The sequence below is a fragment of the Dipodomys merriami genome, unplaced genomic scaffold (genome assembly GCF_024711535.1).
Source record: "Dipodomys merriami isolate MVZ:Mamm:240054 unplaced genomic scaffold, mDipMer1.0.p SCAF_2, whole genome shotgun sequence".
Lineage (NCBI taxonomy): Eukaryota > Metazoa > Chordata > Mammalia > Rodentia > Heteromyidae > Dipodomys > Dipodomys merriami.
The window spans coordinates 78954677-78967386 of NW_027203381.1; the positions used below are offsets into that span (position 1 = coordinate 78954677).

At 35.0% G+C, this 12710-nt stretch overlaps 1 protein-coding gene across 17 annotated transcripts in view; it reads left to right on the forward strand.

Moving 5' to 3' along the window:
- Zbtb20 (zinc finger and BTB domain containing 20) overlaps positions 1-12710 on the forward strand; it is a 730255-nt gene that overhangs the window by 470122 nt on the left and 247423 nt on the right. For 16 of the 17 annotated variants that reach the window (XM_070030175.1, XM_070030177.1, XM_070030174.1 and 13 more), the window contains one exon: positions 3255-3352. The exons of the other annotated variant lie outside the window; for it this stretch is intronic. The gene's annotated coding sequence lies outside the window, so the exon portion shown is untranslated. The remainder of the gene's footprint in view (positions 1-3254; positions 3353-12710) is intronic. 17 annotated transcript variants of the gene reach the window in all.

Here is a 12710-nt window from a genome sequence, read left to right on the forward strand (position 1 = left end):
CATTCCCCTTTCAACAGCCGGAGCTGCCCTTGTCACCAAAACTATCATATGTTAGATCCCATGTCTGCGCCTGCCTCCTAGCCAGGCCTTAGCTTCAGAGGATCTACTTGCTACAAGTGAGTTTCTGTGCCTGGAAGCATATGGCCTTGATATATGATCCCAGAGCAAAAGAGCAAGGTATTTCAAGCTGGCCACAATTTTATTGACTCTCACAGGCTTGCTTTGTAGTCATTCCAATAAACTAGATGAGAAATTTCTGATGCTCCAAGCTATCCAGTCCTTGGGACTCCATTTCATGATTCAGTGTCCAACAAAACAACTCAGAGTGCTTTTGTGTGACACTGTGACCACAGGGATAAATAATTGCTTAGTAATTCTCTTTGAGGCAGAAAATTCTAAACATGGAGGAACCATTTCCCCCTAATGGAAGCCAGAAATCCTGTGAGCGCTCGAAATGGCATTCACAAGTCTGAATGGTAAACAGATAAAAACAGGAGTGCACCAGTTGCACAAATGACTTGCTTGTCACAAACTTGTCATTGCAGTAATCTAACATTTCTTTCACAGAGCCTGATGGAAAGTATGGAACAAACAGGCCCTGCTGACGTTTTGGCTCTGCTAAACCTCCCTCCAAGCTAAAGCATCTGTAGCATCTTCCTGCTCTAGACCCTTTATCTGCCGAAGTTCACTGATACTGTGCATGTCAGAGCAATGCTTGACTATTGCACTTAACAAGTTGATGACAAGCAAGTTATTCCTGAAAGTGAAATAGTGCTGCTTTTAGCAGGCTGCCATTTGACCTTCATTTTATTATAAAGGAAGAACCCTAACAGGGCAAAGCACAAGGGAAATAACACTATTTTGCCCCAGACCAGCACAACTTAATAAAGACCATCTAACTAGGGCTTGAGTAAAATGGAATAGTGGGCAGAATGATGAATGGGATTTCCGAGTCAGGTACTAATGCTGTGAATACATCGAACCATCCAAGGATCACGCTTTCAGGAGGAATTACAGTGAAATTCATTGTCTCCTGCATCTGCTCTTCTCCTTACCCCATGTACACACATGCCTGCATATACTTGGCAGAATGAGACCCATGCATGACACTGTTAACTACAGCTTTACACAGAGTTTTTGCCAGTTCTTGGAGTTCCTTTTGTTGGTAGCCTCTCCTACCCACTTCTCATTCAGTGTGATACCTAGAGCTATTTATACCTAATCAGAGTCTGCTCTTGTTTCCTGAAAGCTCTGTATCTCTATAGGTCTTCTCACAGAAACCTTACGCAGCCCTGTAAGACATCACCCGTCACCTCCAACCTCAGCTGCCAGCAGGGAGTGCTCAAACACTTTGCAACTTCTGACTCTGGTCTACTTGAGGAGCACTCCTCCTCTCAAAGATCCAGTAGGTCCAGCCTCAGGACCCTGGCTGGAGCTGGTAATAGGACCCTTGCCTGCTCCATGCCCCCCCATGTTTTCTGCTTTGTGGGTGCCATAGGATATCACAGCTTGGAACAATGGAGCACTTGCCCTAAGACTTGAGCCTTTTCATCAAGTTGAGCATCTCTTATTCACTAAGGTGTCAAATGCCTTGTCCTCCTTTTAGACCCTTCAGGTCTGTTAAGGGTACACTGGTCTGGTTTAAACATTAACATGAAGCAATTTTCTCTCTTCGACTTGTTGGATGGCTGGTATTCTAGATGCTTTTATTTTGAAAAAGTTTTGTATAAAAATGGTTTTTATGTTTAGCCATGAGAAGCAAATTTCTTGTCAAAGTAGTGGTAGGCCCTTAACATTTTTTTTTTTTAGATTTGGCCAATAGACCACAGTGCTGTCTCCCAGATGAGGTGTTTTACTTGCATCCCAAATATCTCACTTTGTAATCTAGACCTCCACTTTGTGGAAGCGCTACCTGAGGACAGATGGGAAGGGTGTGAGAAGAGGGCCTTGTTCCTGGAAAAGGAGTGAGCATAGCATGAGGCAATAATTCAGTTTCTGCTAAAGAAAATACAAGAAAGAGCAATTTGAATTTTAAGTGGACTATTACTGACTTTTTCTGTCTTTTAAAGTTCCTAATAGGATTTCCATAATGATTTTGTGTTTTCTTTCTTAATAGAACTTAAATGGTAAAGGATTGATAAGCTATTTTTGATTGGGGGAAAAATAAAAAAAATTTATGGGAAGCCTCTTTTTAAATAGACATTAGGGAATAGATAATGGCAAAAATAAAAGAGAAAAATGATCTCGATTGACAATGATATGTGTATGTTCATGTTATCTTTTTGTTTGTTTGCTTTTGGAGATAGGATATAGGTGTATAGCCCAATCTGGCTTTAAATACCCCAGCTACCTTGGTGCTGGAATTACAGGCATGTGTTGACATACCCAGTTATACACATTTATTATATTTACTTATATGATTTTCTATTCATTTTAAGAAAGAGAAGAAGAAAAGAAAAAGACTTTATAGTAATTTCGCTAGAATTTTAGGGTAAAAAAGGTGCTTGATTGGGCTGACTTTATAGCTCACTCTCACTTGGGGAGGTACAGATGCTGAGACCCAAAGATGTTTAATAAGATAAAACAAGGTATATGACAGGAATATGGCAAAGCAAGGCCTAAAACCAAGATCTGAGATTCATTTCAGCAGTTTCTTTTAAACAAAGATGATTCCGATTTTCGAATTTCCCATTGGTTTCCCTACATTTAATAGAGCATTTGCTGTTGAAGAAATTTGGAGTCCATATTGACTGTGCTAACTGAAAAATTTGCATTTGGATGGCCTGAAGATATTTCTTCCTGAGCTGTATTTTGTCTGAGTTGGATCAGGAACTTTTATTGCAGCTTACATTTTCTTCTTAGAAGATTTCCAAGAACGTATCTGGAAACATATTTTCAAATGGATCTCTTCCTTTCATAAGTATTCATTGAACAGGTTATATTCTAACATTCCTAGAGATGAAAACAATCTATCAGATCAACAGAAGTCTGTTATTTCTACTTCAATCCATGTTTGAGTCAGTCCATGCAATTTTTAGTGTCAATAAAATATGGATTAAGTCAGAACATCAATTTTTTTTCTTTTTATATTTTCATTTAATGGAAAAGGAAATTTAAAAAAGTATCTTTTGCAACTAGAGTAATTATAAACTGTTTTTCATTGATGTAAAACTTATTTTTGAAGGTTTTCTTTTTGTTTTATTTCTCTTTCTGCATTTCTCAAACATCTGTACCATGGCTGGTGATGAAAGTAGCAGTGGCTGGCACTTTTCTTCCTCGTGAGAGAGAAAGAGAATCAGCTGGAGTAACACCTCGCTCTCTATACGGTGGACTTGAAATGCAGCTTTGAAAGGTACAGTGTCTCATTTTCTGAAACCAGAGGTGAAACTCATGAGCAGATAGAAATATTGATGCCTGATGATCAATATTGATGTCTATTGATTCAAATCAGTAAGGTCCTTGGCAATGCACACATCCTTTTACCTGCTAAAGAACCTAAATGGATGATTTTTGTTCATCAGTCTGTATATCAGTGGTGCCATTCCTTTGGTCATTCATTTAAAAAAAGCCTAGAACTTTACATATACCTAAGAAATGAGTTGAAAATGTTATCCTTGATTCATGATGCCTCATGACATCTTGCAGTTGAGAAGAGGAAATAAGCAAAACTATTCTTACTTCTATTACTATGAGTAGTTTTATTAATATGAGTTGGTTTTATCTCTTTTAAGTTTTTTTTCTATAAATCCATTGGGTTTTCCTCTTATTTGTTGCCTATTGGTATTTTTTTTTGTTCATTTTTTTTCTATTGGGTTGTTTGAATATTGTTACTATGGAGCATTTTTGTTTTGTTTTGCTTTGCTTTGCTTTGTTTTTGCTGGTGTCGATGCTTTAGTAATATTCTACATTGTTTTTCCTTTGGGCCATAGGGATTACAATTACCTTTAATTGAGTTTTTAGTAGAATTCATCTCTTAAAATACTTCTAATTTTAACATACTTAAGCTTAGTAATATTTTTATTGCTTGTGTTTCTGTCATTTAAGACATTTTCCCATATGCCAAAGTTTTAAAGAAAACATTATTTTCTTCTAAACTTGTGTTATGTTTTGTTGTTTTTAAGATAGGATCTCCCTGCGTAGATCATGCTGATCTTGAACTTTTATTTTATTTTATTTTATTTTTTGGGGTCCGGTCGTGGGGCCTGAACTCTAGGCTGGGCGCTGTCCCTCAGCTCTTCAGCTCAAGGCTAGTACTCTACCACTTGAGTCACAGCGCCACTTCCAGCTTTTTGTTTTCAGCTTATGTGGTGCTGAGGAATCGAACCCAGGGCCTCATGCATGCAAGGCAAGCTCTCTACCACTGAGCCACCTTCCCAGCCCTGGTCTTGAACTTTTTAATCTGCCTGCCTTAGCAACTATTACAGGCTTGCTTTTTCATACTCAGTTCTCTTCTAACAATTTAAAGTTTTGCCTTTCATATTTAGTAGTCTTCTTGGAATTAACTTTTTGTAATACCTTACATGCATCATATTTTATTCTTCTTCTGTATGGATAATCAAATTATTCTAGCACCATTTAACAAATTAGTCATACTTTGTGACTAATATGCAGTGTTATCATTTGCATATATCACATTTGTTTTATGCTCTTTCTTGTATCCAGTGTACTTTTCTTAAATCTCTGTGCTAATATGATAGTGTCTGAATTACCATAATTTTATAATGTGCTTGCTATTGTTAAGATAAATCTCTATCCTTTTTTAAAAACTTTTCTTGGTTCTTTTGGAATTTTGTTATTCAAAAGAGATTTAAGATATAGTTAGTCAATTTTGCTAATAGCCATACTGCATTTTATTTGTAATTACATTAACTTTAGAGAATAATCTGGGCAAGCATAGACAGTTTTATATGTCTTTCTGTCCATCAACTATATACTTTTACTTAGTCAGAATTTCCTTTATTTTTAAAATTATACCGTAAAAGTCTTGAGGCTATTTTATTAAATTTCTCTCCATATAACTTAGATTTGTGTGTGGCTATGTTTAGAATCAGTTTTCCATTTTACTGTTTATTGGTTGTTGTTGGTGTATATTTTGAAACCTTTCTAGTCCCCTTATTACTTCTTAACAATTCAGCTAGTAAATTCTCTTATGTCTCCTATAGAGCCATGAATATCATCAGTAAATATTGATATTATCTATCTTAAATTTAAATTCTAAAATGTTCACTTGCTTTTTCCTGTCATATTGCACTACCAAACCACTATGTAGCATTAAATAGAAATAGTGATATTAGGGATAGTCAATTCGTCTCTTAGTTTAATGGGTATGTATTTGATTGTTTACAGTTAATCTAGCAATTTGGAAGCATAATTTATTGTTCTGATGATTATTCCTATGTTTTCTAAAAAATACTTTTAATTATCAAAATTAATTAAAATGGCTTAAGATGTTCTTACCCCACCATCTTCTTTCTACCATCCAGTCTCTCATTGCTTTTTTGTAATACATTATGTCAGGTATACAATATTATTAGTTTTTATTGAGACACCAACAGAGAGCAAGCCATAAAAAGCTAGGTCATTTGTTTGGGGTAGTTGAATGGTTATAACACAAACTGGATGCTTAATAGGTACTTACTGAATGTTAAATAAATGTTTTGTGTATACACAGAAAAAAATGAAAACATAGCCAAGATCCCTTTTTAGTCTTCCTTTGTGCTGGATAATTCACCATTTCATTTAAAACATGAAATTTCTAAACTAACTTCTTTATAATTTAATGAATTCTTTCTGTCACTTCTTTTGTTAGATAAACGCATACTTTGTGAACCAGCCCTTTGCAATCAATGACCTTCCCTTCAATTTAGTCTCATTCATAGCTATTTCACATTTGCACTTTCTACCTTCAAATAATAAACCCCCAAGCAACTTAAATCAGTGACTACTGTTAAGGTTCATTTGGCAAATAATATGAGATTCTTAAGTATGAAGTAGTAACTAAATGGCAACAAGTATACTATATTAAGTAGCTATTAGCCTAAGTTCTTCCAGAATGGTTCATGTTGTTTACTACTTAAAGTAATAAAGTGTGTGAAGTAATTCACATTGTTTTATTTTTAAGGGTAATTCTTACATCCCCAAATATAGTCAAGGGGATTCTTTATATACACTTCCTGAAAAAATGGAATTTTTTACTGATAGTAATCTTAATCTTAATGATGATCTGCAATGTTCTAGAATAAAAATATTCATTCTGTGGCAAAGCTGATTAAATAAAACAATATAGAATAGCAAAAAAATAAAGCAAGTATAAACTGGGTCATTTGCTGATGTGCAGAATTAATGGAAATTTCAGTGACACATTTGATTGATTTATGAGAAGTGCATATTATTCGTGTTATAAGAACATTCAAGTCATCTATGTGGCATGATTTTTAACAATCTTTTATACATAACAACAGATTGAAATTAAACTGTCTTCCTGGCTGTTTCTGTTCTTTCAGTTATAAAAATAATTTTTGCCGGGGCTGGAAAGGCGGCTCAGTAGTAGAGTGCTTGTCTCACTTGCATGAGGCTCTAGGTTCGATTCCTCAGTACCACATAAGCAGAAAAAGCCAGAAGTGGCACTGTGGCTCAAGTGGTAGAGCGCTAGCCTTGAGCTGAAGAGCTGAGGGAAGTGCCCAGGCCCAGAGTTCAAACCCCAAGACCAACAAAAATAAATAAATTTCCTTCCTTCCTTCCTTCCTTCCTTCCTTCCTTCCTTCCTTCCTTCCTTCCTTCCTTCCTTTCTTCCTTCCTTCCTGACTTTATAAAATATAATAATAATAATAATAATAATAATTTTTACCTTTCTCCATTTAAAAGCCAATGAAATAAGAACCAGGAAACTTGGTTTCCAGCTCTGGGTCTGTCATTTAACTACCTCTATGACCGTGAGTAGGTGAACTGTCTAACACTGAACGATAGACAGTTGTTTTGCTAATAAATGTATTGAGTTAGGGTTGCTGCTCTATAAAGCCTTCTGCATCTGTGTGTGTATATGTATGTGTGTGTATGTATGTGTGTGTATGTGTATTCTTTATCCTGAATTGTACCTGGCTATCTGTCTATATGCCCACATACAAAACATCAACTACATATAGATAGGTCCCATATGGCAACAACGTAAGTCATTCAACAGAACCAATGAGGCAATATACAAGAATGGGATGAGTGTTCCTCTTACAAGGTAATTGAATTTGGTTGATAAGTAACTAGGAAGTACCATAGATTATTCATCAGGACTGATAGGATGAAAGTTTTACTATTTTCAAAAATACTTTGGGCATTGTTGTGCAAAATGGATCATAACTGGAAAGATTTGCAATATAGACCAAGCAGATCTTAATTCAAACCTTCATAAAAGATAGAAACAAAATAGAAGCAAAAGGTATGAAGATTCTCAGAATCATGCTAGTTCAAGGACAACTGAAAGAATATTTTTTAAATTATGAAAAGAAATATAAGCCAAGGTGCTGGTGGCTCATGCCTGTTATCCTACCTACTCATGAGACTGAGATCTGAGGATCTGGATTTGAAGCCAGCCCAGGTAGGAAGGTCCAAAAGATTCTTATCTCCAATTAAGTACCAAAAAAAAAAAAAAAAAAAAAAGCTGTGGCTCAAATGATAGAGCAATAGCCAATAGCCTTGAGCACAAAAGCTCAGGGACAGCACCCAGGCCATGAACTCAAGCTCAAGACTGGCACAAACACACAAAAATACAAATGTATAACAAATAGATGAAGAACATTATATATAACTTATTGCCGTTCAATGACATATTTATAAAAATAAAACTTGAATCCCATTAAATTGCACAGTAAGACAGGCACCGATTGTGACGGTAGGAGCCAGGCATTGACATAGATTTCTGCAAAGTGATATGACATTGTATCTTCAGGAACTTGTGTTTTAAAATAAATCTTCTCACCCAATGTTTTCACCATATATATATAAATATTATATATATATATATATATAAAGTATATAGTTCTTAAAGATGTTTTAAAGAAATTTTTAAGGAAATACTTTAGGAACTAATATAACTGAAAATGACTTAGCCTAATAAAAATAAACATATATATGATCCCAAATTATAAAAGTGGAAATGTTTGATAATAATTGAAGGGAATATATCAAAATGTGATGAAGAGTGTACCATTAAGTAATATTTTTAAATAAGTTTTTTATTGTGAAAATACTGTACAGAGGGGTTACAATCACATGAGCAAGGTAATGAGTACATTTCTTATCAAGCATTGTTGCCTCCACCTTTGTTTTTCCCCTACCATCCCCTCCCTCCCACCTCCACAACTATATGGCGCCACCCCCTGACCCCCCCCCCGCACCTAAATTGTAAAGTTCGTTTTTCGACATAGCATTTTGTACATCTCATTGTTGCAGTGGGTCAACCTGTATTTAAACAATTTGTTTTTTCCCTTATTTGTCCTTTTTTTAAAAAAAACTTTTCCAATGCTCTAAAAATACTCTGTTAATGAGAAAATAAGTTTTAAGGAAATAATAAATAATCTAAATAACAAATCCCAAATTTGATAATTTAATGTAAGAAAAGAAGAAACATCTAATTATAATTTCTTCTGAAATATAGTGATATACAGATTTTAAGTTTTTCTCATCTGAACCTTTGTTTCTTTTCCTTATTATTTCTCACTCTCTCTTTTTCTTTCTTGGATCCTTATGCCTTTACCTGATCAGCCTGAATTTTGACATTCCAAACCCTTGTTTTATTTAGAACTTCACTTCTAATCATTTCTGCCATTCATATGCTCAAATCATATTTGCATACATGTGAATTATTTCTCATCACAAAGAAAAAGTCTACCCATATATTTCCAATTGTCTTAAATTCTAAATTTCTCTTATAAAACTTGTTAATCTAATAATAGCATTTTGAGTAATTGAAGCAGATGAAAATAAAGGACACATTCAATATTTCATTGTAGACACACTTTTTGAAAGTGAAATAAATACTACTGATAAATATATTAGCTACCCTTCTACAGAGTAGACTGAACTACCTGCTCCATGTAAAACTGAACAAACTTAACAAGCTACTTGGCTCTACCTAGAAATTGGACCAAAACAAACAACAACAACAGCTGGAAAAAATGAACCAGGTAATTTTTATCAGTTTAAAACATACAAGTAATTTGGTCTGCCCCTTTTCTAACATAACTGGAGAAGTGAAAATGCAATCCTCTTGAAAATCTAAATTCCTTACACTGGCCAGTGGCAAAGTGCTGATAACTAAAAGTTTCCAGACTTTCTTCCTTTGCCTTTTGCCAGAATGAACCTCTCACTCCCTCAGACCTCCACTAACTATTCAAGTTAACGCCAGAACTATTTTCACCAAGCTCATTTCTTTTTGCAGAACACTAAATCTACTGCAGGCAATGTTTGGGTTGTTTTTGTTGTTGTTGTTACCTCAGTTTCGAGTAAATTGCATGATTATTGAACCAATGGATGAAGGATTCATAGTTTTGTTTAGTTGACTCTATAAAATAATGTAAGGAAAAAAATCACTTGGATACAAAGCTTATTCTGTATTTTAACCAGTCATAGAAGCTTTTAGGCAAGGCTTTTCTAACAATGATTTTAAGTGGTGAACATCTTTTGGAGTAAACATGGTTCGAAAAACATTTTTTGCAAGCCCCCCCTTTTTTTGCAACTAAAATAGTAATTTTAAAGAGCTGTTTTAGTTACTAGTTTGACACTCAAAGACTAAGTTTCTCTGATTTCTCAGTTTTCTTACTGGAAAGTTGAGATTAGTAACAATACATACCTCATAGTTCTTGTTGTGGAGATTGAATAAGATATTAAATATCTTAGCCCTGGTTAAGCCTTGGGCTACATTGTCGGAGTCAGTGCCTCTTACAATAGCTGGTTTGCTGGTACATACATCTTTTTTTTTTTAATTTTTTATTGTGAAAATACCATACAGAGGGGTTACAATTACATGGGCAAGGTAATGAGTACATTTCTTATCAAGCATTGTTGCCTCCTCCTTTGTTTCCCCTTCTCATCCCTTCCCATCCCCCCCCCCCCCCCCCCCCCCCGCCAAAGTTGTAAAGTTCGTTTTTCGACATAACGACTTGTACATCTCATTGTTGCAATAGGTCCACCTGATCCCTATTTAAACGGTTTGTTTTTGCCCTTCCCCTCCACAAATTATACCAACATCAAATACAATGAAAGCAGGGGTTATACCGTGGGGGAGGGACATACAAAGCAACAGAAATCATCTTATAAATATGTTAGAAACAATCACAAGAAAGAAAAAACCGTTTGAATACTTCTAATGACTGAGATTTTACAGGTGAGTACAAAATACTAGGGCTTCACCTAATACAGAGTCATAGAGCTGAACTTCATAAGCCAGTGCTTTTCAAGCCTTAGTAGGGTAGTACTTATTTGGGAACTGGTTTAAAAATGGAGAACTCGGAATTCCACCGCAACAGACACTAAGTCAACTGGTTTGCTCTAGGGGGAGAAACTGAAATATGTCTCTCAAACATGCTCACCAGATGATTCTGGTGTGGCTGTTCCTATGCCCCCTGCTCCTAGTTAGGTGGCTTGGCTATGGGAAACATTGCTGCCCCACCCCCCTGCTTCACCTACTCTTTACTGCAGAGAAAGAGGAGGGAAGGGTCAATGAGGAAAACGCATAGGTACAGTCAATTATCCGTTATTTTGTATTGTTTGGATTAATGATCTACATAGTCCAAAAGTGAGTTGACTCGAGAAAGAAAGCCTGAACTCTGGAACAATAGTTGCTCCCATAGCTATGGAATGCTGGCTGTAGTGAAGTCTATCTCCTGTTTTTTTATGGAATTACTATCTATAGAACTTAGATGAATAAGCACAATTGAAGTGCAAAGTGTTAAATGCACGCTTAGATTTAGTCAATGCATTTGCACATTGAAGTAATTAGGATGTATTTAAAAGCATTCTACTTACAATACTTTGTTCTCTGTTTCCTACAAATCAAATTAGTAAGGGATAGATTTGATTTTTACATCATTTTGAAAATATTTTCTTTTTCTTTTTTAAATTTCCTTAGTATTACATTTTTACAAAGTTCAAAATACAACCAACTGTGACTAAATTCATAAAAACAAAACAAAAAGTCCAAAGTACAAGAAAATGAAAAACAGCACCAAATAATATTCAGTAAAACAACACAAGTCATACCTCACAGAGATAGCTGTAATAATACACCTTACCCATGTCTGATCAATTAATAACAAGCACTTACTCAGATAGCAAACAACTCATTCTTTTAGTTTGATTGAGGGCCCAAATTTAATTATTCATCTCAATGGAAATAAACATAAAAGACAGCTGGATCTACTTTAAAACAATTTTTAACTGTCTCCTATTTTCTCTGTGCTATATGTAATGCAATGAATGAATGTGAAGAAAGAATACAAAGAATGATTTCCTTGCTTGCTAACGAAGCATTCAAGCAAAATTATTTATTTTTTTAATAAAGTTCAATTTGCAGAACCAAAACATGGTCATGGAGTTGTGTAGCATAAACAAAGCCAGATTTCAGTTTAAATCTTAGCCCTGTGCTTGCCATCTAAATTATCTTTGACACGTTTCTTTACCTCCTATGTCCCAGTTTCCCTGTGAAGGGAAGGATATATTTTCTATAATGCAATGTTGTTATAGAAAGAAATAATGTATTTGAAGTGCCTGACACCTAATATATAGTCAACATATGACAGATATTATTAATTCAAGAAATAAAAGAAAAAATAATAAATGAAAATATTCTAATGACTTATTTTCCCAGAAGATATTTGCATGAATCATAGATTTTATCCTAGAACATTATCAAGATTCCTACACAAGTGAATGGTTTACTTTTATTATCTTCTCTCCCCCCCCCCAAATTGTTTCCTTCATTGCAAATTAATGACCTCAAAAATACATGTTGAAAAATACCCTTTGCACTATTGAAGTACATAATTGGATGAGTAGACCTTGCCAATACAAATTGTTACCATGTTATATTGTTGAAGACACAGAGTACTTTGGCGTGGGTTAGATAAGTATAATTTATCCTATCTTCTATAGTTTTATATTTCTAGAATTGAAAAGAAAATGTGTGAAAGAAGTGTGTGTGTGTGTGTGTGTGTGTGTGTGTGTGTGTGTGTGTGTGTGTATAAGAGAGACAGGACAGAGAGACACAAAAACAGAGACACAGACAGACACACACCACAGGGAGGGAATATTAGAATCATTTGTACTTCATGAGAAACAGAGGTGGTGCCATAGTCAAGCCTGTGTGTCTTATATAGAAAACGTTCATTAAATAAATGAAAAACACAGTATTTTCACAATAAAAAAAGAAAACATAAATAAATGAAAAACAAAATGCTAAAAACAATTTATCTTCATAGTGTAAAAAATCTAGCACAAAAGTAGTATATTTAGGTCATAACAGACAGTTCAAACCTTGCCCATGGGCTTCAAGGTCTCTTTAGTTAGGTTGGCTTCCAGTCAGTGACAGCCATCTATGGTGAGGGCCACCAGGTCTTAGCTAGAGGAAGTGGTAAGGCCAGAAGAGCACATTGACCTGTCAGAGAACGCTAGTATATCAGAGCTAGAAGCAACCACAGAAAATTCTAACCTCAACAACTCAT